Source organism: Macaca thibetana, chromosome 11, assembly GCF_024542745.1.
Source record: "Macaca thibetana thibetana isolate TM-01 chromosome 11, ASM2454274v1, whole genome shotgun sequence".
NCBI classification, from domain to species: domain Eukaryota; kingdom Metazoa; phylum Chordata; class Mammalia; order Primates; family Cercopithecidae; genus Macaca; species Macaca thibetana.
This window is the reverse complement of record NC_065588.1, coordinates 74986504-74999779: the sequence shown is the minus strand read 5'-3', so window position 1 is coordinate 74999779 and position 13276 is coordinate 74986504. Positions and strand designations below refer to the sequence as shown.

Here is a 13276-nt window from a genome sequence, read left to right as displayed (position 1 = left end):
TAGGAATTGCCCTGGGAGACTGTATGTTGATGATAATGATGCTACCATGGCTTAAAACATTTTTGGAATTCCTCTTGTTGAATCGTGTTCAGAGAGCTGGTATAAGAAAATGAATTCCGTTACCTTGTGGTCACGCCTCATCTTTCTCACTGCTGTGAGTGCATTCAGGATGAATTTAAAAATTGAGATATTTCATAACCAGTTTGAGTTCGATGGAATAATATTTGTCACCGATGTTATTTACCAGTTTCTGACAAAACAAAAAACAAACAAACAAAAAATCTCTCGATTCAAGTATTCATGAATTGCTTATTGAATTTCAGCAAGTAGTTCATGAATTGTTCAACATCTAGCAAGATTAAATAATATCTACAAAATTTCCATAGAAATGGGATTATTATTACTAATTTGCAGTATTTTCACATGGTAAATCAAGAGAAAATAATATTTTAAAAACTTATGAAGAAGCATGGTTCATGTGTTTTCAGAAATTCTAGAAAATGAGACTGTCACCCTGGGGAGAAGACTGACATGGTAAATTCTATAAGCTTCAAGAGAAATGTAATGCAGAAAACAGAAAAGACAATGATTAAAAACAAAATAATAACTTTGTAGTTTTGACTATAATTGTCATGTGCTTCCGTGTGAAGAGACCACCAAATAGGCTTTGTGTGAGCAATAAAACTTTTTAATCACCTGGGTGCAAGCGGGCTGAGTCTGAAAAGAGAGTCAGCGAAGGGAGATAAGGGTGAGGCCATTTATAGGATTTGGGTAGGTAAAGGAAAATTACAGTCAAATGGGGGTTGTTCTCTGGTGGGCAGGAGTGGGGGTTACAAGGTGCTCAGTGGGGGAGCTTGATGAGCCAGGAAAAGGACTTTCACAAGGTAATGTCATCACTTAAGGCAAGGACCGGCCATTTTCACTTCTTTTGTGGTGCAATGTCATCAGTTAAGGCGAGGCAGGGCATTTGCACTTCTTTTGTGATTCTTCAGTTATTTCAGGCCATCTGGGCCTGTGCAAGTCACAGGGGATGAGATGGCTTCGCTTGGACTCAGAGGCCTGACAATAATAACCAATGAAGGAAAATAAAATTCAATTTCTCAGTTGCATATGAGTAACTCAAACACAGCAACTATAAATACAGCCCTTAATTTAAAAAACAATTCAAACACCATATGTTTGGTTTGTTATTTGTCTCAATTTTGTTTTTTGCTTCTCAAATGTATATAGGCTTTTTGAAAACTTTATGTTAATTGCTAAGTAACCAGTCAAGGCAACGGAACACAATTTTTAAAATCAAGTTTCACTGAAATGCAAATATAATGTAAAAGCTCTCGAAAATCAGTTTGGAGTTATTTGAAATTAATCTCTAACATACTATGGATCATCAGCTATTGTCAAATCAATAACATTCCAATTATGCAAATTTTTTTAATACAACTGAATACAATTTTTGAAACACAAGTAATAGGTCATGAATGGTTATTTTGCAAATGTTCATTGCCTATTATTGCAAAATGTAACTCACAGTACAAGCATGCCTCAAATATACTGTAGGTTCAGCTCCAGACCACTTCAATAAAGTGAGTCACAAATTTTTTGTTTTCCCAGTGCATATGAAAGTGATGTTTACACTGCATTGTAGTCTGAGTGTAGTACCATTATATATATAAAATGGACATACCTTAATTTAAAAATACTTTATTGCTAAGAAATGCTAACAATTATCTAAGCCTTCAGCAAGTTGTAATCTTTTTCCTGGTAGAGGGTCTTGCCTCAAAGCTGATGGGTGCTGACAGATCAGGATGGTAGTTGCAGAAGGTGGGGTTTCTTAAGACAACAATGAAGTTTGCCACATCAACAGACTCCTCGTTTCATGAAAATTTCTCTGTAGCATGCAATGATGCTTGATGGCAGTTTACCCACAGCACAACTTCTTTCAACTTGGATTCAATCCTTTCAAACCCTGCCACTACTTTATCAACTAAATGTATGACTATTCTAAATATTTTCCTGTCATTTCATTTCATTTCCTTTCTTTCTTTTCTTTTCTTTTCTTTTCTTTCTTTTTTTTTTTTTTAATTGAGACAGAGTCTCACTCTGTTGCCCAGGCTGAAGTGGAGTGGCATGATCTTAGGTCACTGCAGCCTCTGCCTCCTGGGTTCAAGTCATTATCCCACCTCAGTTTCCCGAGTAGCTGGGATTACAGGAATGCACCACCATGCTGAAAGAAATCAGGCACATTCCTCAGCCCCGGGCTCAACACAAAGCACATTCCTCAGCCCGGGGCTCAACACAAACAGGCCCAGTACAAACACATCCCACCATATATCTCTCAATTTCCTGAGCCCAGTACAAACACATCCCACCATATATCTCTCAATTTCTCGAGCCCAGTACAAACACCACCTGGAAAAGTCCCCGATAAGGACACAGCCGTTTGTGGTTTTACTGAAAGCATGGGAACCAATAGAAAACTGCTAAATATATAACTTAAAATGTAAACCAATTGTAATGCTGTAACCAAAAGAATTCCCTTGTTCCTCTGTAACTTTACGTATCTTATTTACCTCGGGCTATAAAAAGCAAGCACTTGCATTGTTCGGGGCCCTCTTGTATGCTGTGGAAGGGAGGGACCAAGTTCGAACTTGCAGTAAAAGATCCTTGCCGCTTGGCTTTGACTCTGGACTCTGGTGGTCTTCTTTGGGGAACAAACGGTCTGGGCATAACAATGCCTTGCTAATTTTTGTATTTTTAGTAGAAACAGGGTTTCACCATGTTGGCCAGGCTGGTCTATAACTCCTGACCTCAAGCGATCCAACTGCCATGGCCTCCCAAAGTGCTGGGATGACAGACATGAACCACCACGACTGGCCTTTTTGTTGTCATTTCAACAATATTCATAACATCTTCACCAGAAGTACATTCCGTCTCAAGAAACTACTTCCTTTGTTCATCCATAAGAAACAATGCTGGCTGGCCAAGGTAATCGCGGTGGCTCAAGCCTGTAATCCCAGTACTTTGGGAGGCCGAGGCGGGTGGATCACGAAGTCAGGAGATCGAGACCATCCTGGCTAACATGGTGAAACCCCGTCTCTACTAAAAATACAAAAAACTAGCCGGGCGTGGTGGCGGGCGCCTGTAGTCCCAGCTACTCGGAGGCTGAGGCAGGAGAATGGCGTAAACCTGGGAGGCGGAGCTTGCAGTGAGCCGAGATCGCGCCACTGCACTCTAGCCTGGGTGACACAGCGAGACTCCGTCTCAAAAAAAAAAAAAAAAAAAAAAAAAAAAAAAAAAAAAAAAAAAAAAAAAAAAAGAAACAATGCTTCATTCATCCAAGTTTTATGAGATTTCAGAATTAAGTAACATCACAAACTCCTCCACTTCCAATTGTCTTGCTATAGCCACCACATCCACAATTACTTCCTTCACTGGAGTCTGAACTCCTCATGGTCATCCCTGAGGGTTGGACTCAACTTCTTTCAAATAGCTGTTAATGTTAATATTTTTATTTCCTCCCATGAATCACAAGTGCTTTCCATGGCATCTTAAATGGTGAATATTTTCTGGAAGTGTATCAATCTATTTTGTCCATATCCATCCATAGTGATCTATGACAGTTCTAGCCTTACAAAATGTATTTATTGATCCACAGACTTCAGAATAGGTATTGTGTTAGTAGGAATGGAAGCAGTATTAACCTCATTGTACTTTTCCATCAGAGCTGTTGGGTGACTAAGTGCATTCTCGATGAGCAGTGATATTTAGAAAGGAATCTTTTTTCTGAGCAGTAGGTCTCAACAGTGGGCTTAAAATATTCAGCAAGCTATGCTGTAAACAGATGTGTTGTCATCCAGGCTTTATCATTCCATCTATAGAGCACAGGCAGAGTAGATTTAGAATAATTCTCAAGGGCCCTAAGATTTTTGGAATGGTTAATGAGTACTTGAGTGCTGGCTTTAACTTTGAGTCATCAGCTGTATTAGCCTGTAACAAGAGAGTCCGCCTATTCTTTCACACGTTGAAAACAGGTATTGACTTCTTCTCTCTAGCTATTAAAGTCCTACCTGGTATTTTTTTCCCAAAGTCCATTTCATCTGCATTAAAAATCTGTTGTTTAGTTACAGCCACTTTCATCAGTTGTTTTAGGTAGATCTGGATAACTTGCTGCTGCTTCTCCATCAGCACTTGCCACTTTACCTTGTATTTGATGCTGTGGACTTGGCTTCTTTCCTTAAACCTTATGAACCACCCTCTGCTAGGTTCAAACATTTTTTTCTACAACTTCTTCACCTCTCTCAACCATTATAAGATAGAAGAGAGTTGGGACCTTGCTCTGAATTCTGCTTTGGCAAGGGACTGTTGTGGTTGCTTTCTTCTTTTATCCAGATCGCTAAAAATAAAAACAAATAAATAAATAAAACTTTCCCAGATAAGCAGTAAGGCTGCTGCTTCTTTTTTTTCCCCCTTAATTATTGATGGGTTCACTGCGGTAGCGCTTTTAATTTCTTTCAATAATCTTTTCTCTGCATTTACAACTTGGCCAACTGTTTGGTGCAAGAGGACTAGCTTTTGGCCTATCTTGGCTTTTGACATGCCTTCCTGATTAAGTTTAGTCATTTCTAGCTTCTGATTTAAAGGAAGATGAGTAACTCTTTCCTTCACTTGAACAACTAGAAGCCCTTGAAGGATTATTGCTTGGCCTTTTCCATATATTGTTTTCTGTCAGGTAAGGAGTGATATCTAACCGAGATGGAAAATTTTTAAGCACAGTTGAGCACAATGACTTAGGCAGTCTCATGCAAGGTATGTTCAGTTTCTGCAAAATAATTAAAAAAAAGAATATTTTTCGATTTTACTTCCTTTCTCAGTAATCAACATAGCATCCTGGTTCATAGGGGAAAAGGTGTGGTCAAACCCACAGGTAACTGATATAGAAACCATATGCAAAAGCCTGCTGAAACCCAAGGACTTTCCACCACCACCCCTGCTTCCCCAGAAGAGAATGACATGGTTTGGTTGCTTATGTCCATTATCTCATTAATTTTGTTCAACTCTTGATTGTTTCTCTATGTTAGAGGATGTGTAATAAACTGTCTTGCTGCTTACTGAGATTTGTACCTTGTAGGAGAAAAAAAGAAGACAAGAGCCTAATTACTGTATTTGTGTGATTCCAAATGCTCAAACAGGCTACTCTTGTATTTATTGTACTTTCCATATCTCAGGATTCAACTTTTTAGGACCTTGCTACTCAGAGTGGGGTACATCAGCAGCAACATCGAGATCACCTGAGAGTTTGTGAGAAACAACGAATCTCAGATACACGTTAGACTCATGGAATAAACATCTGCATTTAATAATCCATCCTAGTGAATCTCATACACTTCAATATTTGAAAAGCACTACACTAGGAGATAGAACTATCTGGCTATGAATTTTGGTAGTACCTCTTAAAAACCTCGATCGAGTGAGGATCATATTCATCATAGGTGAAATAGAAATAATAAAGACTCCTCCTTCCACTGCTCCCAGCACCGGGCCTCCCAGGCGACAAGGGCCAAGCACCCACCAGCCGGAGCCACGCACCCGCTGCTTCCAGAGCCCTCTGGGCGGCGGACTGGCTCACTGTGCAGATTCTTCCTAACCTATTGGTGAGAACTACGACACAAGATGGCCGCAAATAAACCCAAGGATCAGAATAATTTGGCCTTACACAAAGTCATCGCGGTGGGCAGTGCCAGTGCGGGCAAGGCTGCTCTGACTCTACAATTCATGTACGATGAGTTTGTGGAGGACTATGAGCTTACCAAAGAAGGCACCTATCAGAAGAAAATAGTACTGGATGGCGAGAGAGTACAGATCGATATCTTCGAAACAGCTGGGCAGGAGGACTATGCTGCAATTAGAGACAGCCATTTCCGAAGCAGGGAGGGGTTTTTCTGTGTCTTCTCTGTTACAGAAATGGAATCCTTTGCAGCTACAGCTGACTTCAGGGAACAGATTTTAAGAATAAAAGATGAGAATGTTCCATTTCTACTGGCTGGTGACAAATCAGATTTGGAAGATAAAAGGAGGTTTCTGTAGAAGAGGGACAAAACAGAGCTGAACATTGGAAATGTTAACTATGTGGAAACATCTGGTAAAACACGAGCTAATGTTGACAAGGCATTTTTTGATTTACTGAGAGAAATTCGAGCAAGAAAGATGGAAGACAGCAACGAAAAGAATGGGGGGGGGGGAAAAAGAGGAAAAGTTCGGCCAAAAGAATCAGAGAAAGATTCTGCAACTTATAATCGAAGCCCAGATTCCTTTCTTATCTTGACCATACATATAAATATAATTTATAAGCACTGCCATTGAAGGCTTAATTGACTGAAATTACTTTAACATTTTGGAAATTGTTGTATATTGCTAAAAGCATGAATTGGAACTGCAATAAAAGTCAAATTTACTTAAAAAAGAAATAAATGTGGCTTCACTAAGAAGCAAAGTTCAACTTATTTCATTATTGCCTACATTTATCATGGTCCTGAATGTAGCGTATGAGCTTGTGTTTCTCGGGCAGTCTTTCTTGAAATATTAAATAAAGAGGTGAGATGGGGGTGGGGAATGGGAGGAAAGGTGACTTTCTCTGTGTTTTTTTTTTTTTATATATAAAGCTTAAAGTTTATATCATTTTAAAATATCTTGGTCTTCTACTACCTTGAAAAATGACAATTGTGAACATGATAAATTTTACCACTTTTTGTAAACCATCGTTATGCCAAATTTAGAAGAAAAAGTTATTGGTGTGGTTGTTGCATGTAGTTAAACTGAGAGTAATTCATCTGTGAATCTGCTTTAATTACCTGGTGATTAATTTAGAAAAGTGGTGTAAACGTGCACATGGAAATTTTTGAATATACCTTAATTTAAAAACTGAAAAATACCTGGCTATATGACTCTGGAGGTGTTCTTACTGACACCAGGGTTCGACTGCCCCATATGTCGTGGTGAGAAAATATATGCCCAGCATGGAGTACAGTTTTTGTATAGAAAATCCTTGAGAAATAACTGTCTGCTAGGACTCTGCCCAAATTTAAAATCTGTGCCATTCTCTGGTTCTTGAAAATAAGATTCCAGAACTCTTTGATCGCTTTTAATAAACTGCAAGGTAATTTAAAATGAAGGAACAGCATGTAGTTGTAAGAGAATTTTTGACTGCGAGGATTCAGCATCAGTTTGAATGAACCCTCTTTTTCTCTAAGATGTTGGTCCCTGGAAATCCCTTTCTGCCAGTGGTGAACATGTAAGTGTTAAGTTTTTAATCTCCTGGGAGCAGAGCACAGGAAGAAAATGTCAATAATGCTAATGCATCTTGCACTGGGACACTTTGGGAAAATATTCATGCTTGCCATCTGTTCATTTCCAAGTTTGTATTCATGAAGTTACAGTTTTATATAGGAATTATTAGGAGTAATTTTTGCCCGTTTATGTTCATAATGAAGAACATTGTAGCTACATTTTCAGAAGTTAACATCAAGCAGTCAAACCGGGATACAGTGTAGAAAATATGTTTGGCACACACTAACCAAACATCAGGCCGGGTCACCATTGCGTGGTGTCCCTGCTAGAAGAATTCGATCACGTTATTTGGGGACATAATTTCAGTGGGAAATACGCCACTGTCAGATTTTTTTTTCCTCTTTCCAGTGGGGCTAGGACAGTTGATTCAACAGAGTATTTTTTTCTTTTTGCTCAATCCTACTTTCAACAGGCCAAAGATGTGTTCAGGCATTCCAGGTAATAGGTGTGCATGTAAAGTTAAAAATAGGCTTTTTAGGAACTCGCTCTTTAGATAGGACATCCAGTTTCTCATGCTAAATATTTGTCCTTAAAGAATTAGAGATGTACATCTTTCATATTTCTCATAGGCTATGCCATATGCAGAATTCGTAACCAATGTAACACTGGCCAGTGGGCCCGGCAATCTCCATGTGTACTCATTATAGTCTTATTTAACCAGGACTCCTAACCACTAACATTGTGACTTTGCTTTGAGACCTTTCCTTTTCTGGGTACTGAAGTGCCATGAAGCCAACTGACAAAGATGCATCATGTATCTTAGGCTGATGCCACTAATTGATTTGTTTATTTTCAATTTGAGCCATTTAAAGACCAATAAACTTCTTTTAAAAAAATCGAAATAATAATATGTTTGTAGGTTTTTGTGCATACATTTTGGCATTGAAGAGGGTTTCTTCCACCTCTTTTACTACGTAACATAAAAACAGTCCTTAATGTCCTATTGGGACATTGCACTATCCATCAAAATACTGTACTTGACAAACTCTCTGTGCTCCATAGTCAAGCAGAGCTGAGTTTCACCCCTGGCTCTGTCTCTTTCAAGATTTTTATGAAGATTAAATGACATAATTAAAGTGAAAATGTCTGGTAGTTTTTCCAGAACCTAATAAGAATTCAACAAAGTTTATCTAATGAATATTAATTTGCTCTATAACAATTGAGTGAAATGAGTGTTACCTTGTTTGTTCGTCTAAAACCACCTGACTCTCATGCTAAGATCCAACTCATTGTCCATAGTGTGTAACATTCTTGAAGACATTTATTTTCTAGAAAGCTGGTGTAGCACTGAGTCCTTAGAATATTTTGACCATAAAGGCTTTCAGGACTTAAAAAGTTGATTCCTTAGTTACCTGGCCATGCAACTTTTCTTTCTCCTTTCTTTCTCTCTTTCAACTATTCCCATCCTCATCTCTTAATTAAATCTTCTACCCTTTCAAATTTCCTGATTTCAGCTCTTAGATAAAAAACAAACAAAAAAAATGAGCTCACATTAACAAATTTCTGGTACAAAATAATTTTCCTATAGATAATCATACATTAAAAGAGAGTAGTTCTTAATCCAAGTGAATTTTTATTTTGTGCTTATATTTTTGTGACTCATTCACAAACACAATAAAATGTATATTATTTCATTTAAAAAATTTACTGAGAGCCTGCTATGCAGCAGACACTTTTTTAGGCAACGAGGACTGAGTTCAGAAGTAGACAAAAAAATCTTGCCCTGCTGGAACAACCGGACGTCCACATACAAAACAGTCAATGTAGACACAGACATTACGCCCTTCACAAAAATTAACTCAAAATAGGTTACAGGCCTAAAACACAAAAACAGAAAACTCCTGGAGGATAACATAGAAGTAAGTCCAGATAACCTTGGATTTGGTGTTGACTTTTCAGATACAACACCAAAAGTACAATACATGACAGAAATAATTGATAATCTGGGCTTCATTAAAGTTAAAAAGAACTCTGTGAAAGAAAATGGGAAGAGAATGAGAAGACAAGCCAAAGACTGGGAGAAAATATTTACAGGCCTTAGGACTATTTTCCAAAACACACACACACAGAAACTCTCACAACTCAAAAAGAGAAAACAAAAAAGGCTGATTTAAAAATGAGCCAAAGACATTAACAGGTATACAGATGGCAAATTCACATTTAAAATATTCTCCATGTCATGTCATTATGGAAATGAAAATTAAAGCAGCAATGAATTATTACTACACACCTATTAGAATGACCAAAATGAAGAACACTGACAATACCAAATGTTGGTGAAGATACAGAGCACCCAGATCTCTCATTCATTACTGGTGAGAATACAAAATGGTGCAACCACTTTGGAATAGGGATTGACAGTTTCTTACAAAATTAAACAAATATTTACTATATGATCGAATAGAAATTCTTGGTACTTCCCCAAAGGAATCAGAAGCTTATTTTCACAAAAAAAAAAAAAAAAGAAAAAAAAGAAAACCCTACACGTAGATATTTATAGCAGCTTTGTTCATAATTGCTAATGCTTGGAAACAATATGTCCTTCAGTAGGTGAATGGATAAACAAAGTATGGTATATTCAGAGAATGCAACACTATTCAGCACTGAAAAGAAATAAACTATTATGCCATGTAAAGATATGGAAGAAACTTTTACACCCATTGCTATGTGAAATAAGCCAAGCTGAGAAAAGTTACCTATTGTATGATTTAAACAATATAACATTCTGGAAAAGGCAAAACTGTGGAGACCAAAAAGATCAGTAGCTGTTCAGAGTTGAGTTGAGGGTTGAGGAAGGCAGAATTAGTAGACAGCATAGAGCATTTTTAAGACAGCAAAAGTATTTGGTATGATACTGTAATGGTGGATACATGTCATTCATTATACAGTTGTCCAAATCCACAGAATATACAACACCAAAGTGAACCCTAATATAAACTATGGACTTTGGGTGATTATGATGTGCCAAGTCAGGTTCATCGGTTGCAACAAATGTACCACATTAGTGGGAGATGTTGATAATGGGGAGGCTGTGGTTGTGTGGGACCAGGGGTATATGGACTATCTCAGTACCTTCAACTCAATTTTGCTGTAAATCTAAAATGGTTCTGAAAAATGAAGACTATTAAAAAACTTCCTGCCCTCATGGAAGTTATGTTGCAGTGGAGGAGAAGCAAAATAAAAAAATAGAAAAAATATAGTATGTTAGATGATGATAAATTATATGTAGAATAATTAAGCCGGCTGGAGGCAGAGAGATTCTGTTGAGAGAGTTGAAATGTTAGTTGACACAGTAGGGGAGGCTTCATTGAGAAGGTGACTTTTGACAAAGGACATGGAGGAAGTGAGGGATTGATCCATACAGATATCAGATGGAATGGGCATTCCAGCCTTGGGGTGTCAAGAACAAAGGTATTGAAGCAGAGATGCATCTGGCTCGTTTCAGGAACAGCAAGAAGGCTAGTGTGTCTAAAGTGGTGCACAGTATGGAGAATGGGCATATGGCCAGATCATTTTGGGAAGTGTATCAGACAGGATAAAGCCAGGTTACATGTCAGTAACTCACAGTAACATAATCTCAGAGGCATAAGGCAGTAAGGTTTAGTTTTCACTCATGTTGCACGTATATTTCAGGTCAGCTGAGAGCTCTATTTTACCTTCAAAGATGCATAGACACATAAGTATAATCATTTTCAGTGTATGTAAACATCAGTTATTTCATATATTATAAAGGACAAACAGTAGAAGCAAAGAATTTCTGTTAAGTGACCAAAAGAATTTTTGCAGAAGGTCCTCATATTTCTGAGATGCAAAAGATAGGAGTCTAATGCCTTCTGGACTTGATGATCTTGATTCCTTCCTCTGTGGATGCAGAGGCTTCTGTAGGATTCATTTCCTCTAATTTTCTGCTGCTTTGTCCTCCTTCTATTTTCACTCCTGGGGAAACAGATCTAATAACTTCTGTTAACGTTTCCATATAGTGTGGAACTGACCTAAAATGTCACACAATCTGATCTTTTGATATCTTATGTGCTGTACTGGATGTAAAAAATGACCAACTTGAACAGGTTCCCCACTGGGGTCACTGGTCATTCTTTTTTAAGCCAATTAAACTAATGTTCTTTTTGGCAGCATCCATCCATACTCTACTTTTCAGTTCTGGAATTTCACTTTATCTTTACAAATTCCAAGTTTCTCAGGAAAATCTGTTTTCTAACATCTCTATTTTCCTGAACATGTTAATCATAGCTGTTTTTAAGTCCTGTCTTCTAATTCCAAAATCAATGTCATCTATGGATCTTTTTTTATTATCCACCTTTTCTCTTTCTTTTGGCTGGAGCTTTGCCTTTTTAAGAACACATGATTTTAGAAATTGATTATTAGATATTGTGTATGAAAAATTGTTAAGGATTTGGAGGCTCCAAAATGTGTTTAATCTTTCCATCGCTAAACATAAAAAAATGCAGATAGGTTATTGTAATCCAATCAAGATTGAGCTCGAAAGTGGATTTCAGCATTACTAAGGTTTTGTCTACTTTTGGCTTACCTATAATCTTGGATGTAACTCTCCAGCCACACTTGGGTATACACAAATGAACCCTGAATCCTAATCCTGTTTAACATGGAGGCTATTGAAAATTTTTCTTGAAGTTTTGAGAGTTTGTGCTTGGTTTCTCAATCTTTTGTCTTACGTGGTTTTAAAATTTGGCAAATACTCTGTGTGAAAATTGAGATGGTATTGGCAATCAGTTCTTTGCCCCACCCTTCTTACTAACAAATCTAAGTGTTTATTTTTTTGTCACTTTATCTCCATGGGGCAATAATAACTACCTGCTACTTCTAGATCTAGTAATAGAGGCCTTCTCTCTGGGTCCATACTGTGTTCATCAGTTTACTGCCTGTGTTTAGAATCCTAAGTAAACTGGCTACAAAATGTTGGTTTGCTTAACTTTGAAACTGCTTGTTTTTCAGGGATTACACCCACTCCCACCCCAATTCTGATTATCTCAGTAGTTCTCTAATGCCTATAATGTAAAAATTATTTTATCAGGATTGTCTTTTTGTTCTTTAGTGGAACATTTTTCTGTTGCAAGCTACAACATCTTAGGCAAAATTAAAAGTCCATGTATATAGAACTTTTTCTAGTTTGTGTGTTTGTTAAATTTTCACCTTCTCCTTATAGATTATAAACTCCTTGAGAGTAAGGAGTTTTCTGTGTTGCTCATCATTATCTCTCAAGTGTCTATTAACAGCAGTTGTCATGTAAGAACTCAATACATCTGTGTTGTATGAGTGAGTATTCAAAGTTCACATAAAATATGTATGTGCCAGATAAATGCCATCTGCTTCTTTCTTTCCTTCTATTATCAGAAGCAGCTGAGGCTAGAGATGAAAATACATTGTTTTGGAAATTAGAAAAACCATTTAAATGTATCCTTACTATCAGCCTTAATTACCTATAAATGCCCTTACACTTTCACTTGCTTATTCCAAAAAAAGTCCCATATTTGTGAGAGAAGTTTTTCAATTTCAAAGCAGAATCAACCCTCAGTTATATCAGCACTTGTCCATATCATTAAATAACAAGCATACTAACCACTGCTCTCCCAATCCATTTTCACTGAAAAATCAAAATTAATTAGAAGGACAAAAAGCAAAAGTAATCAATAATATCCATTTTCCCCTCATATTTCAACTCTGCTTGGGCCATAGGAAAATAGGAAGAATTGCTTTATAGGCTGAATTAGACCATTGGTGCTATAGTAAGAGGAAAAAAAAACCATTCTGCTATTCTGAATGGTCCATTGGATTTTATAAAACAACAAAAGCCCTATTTAAATTAGTGACACTTGAAAGATTTTTTATTTTAATTATGATGGGTGATCACAGTACACTCAGTGTTTAGGAGTTCAAAACCTAATTCTTCTGCTTA

General features: G+C 37.3%; 1 pseudogene; it reads left to right on the top strand.

Annotated features, from left to right (window-relative positions):
- Positions 1-5670: 5670 nt before the first annotated feature.
- On the top strand, positions 5671-6293 carry LOC126931267 (ras-related protein Ral-A-like; annotated as a pseudogene).
- The last annotated feature ends 6983 nt before the right edge of the window (positions 6294-13276 follow it).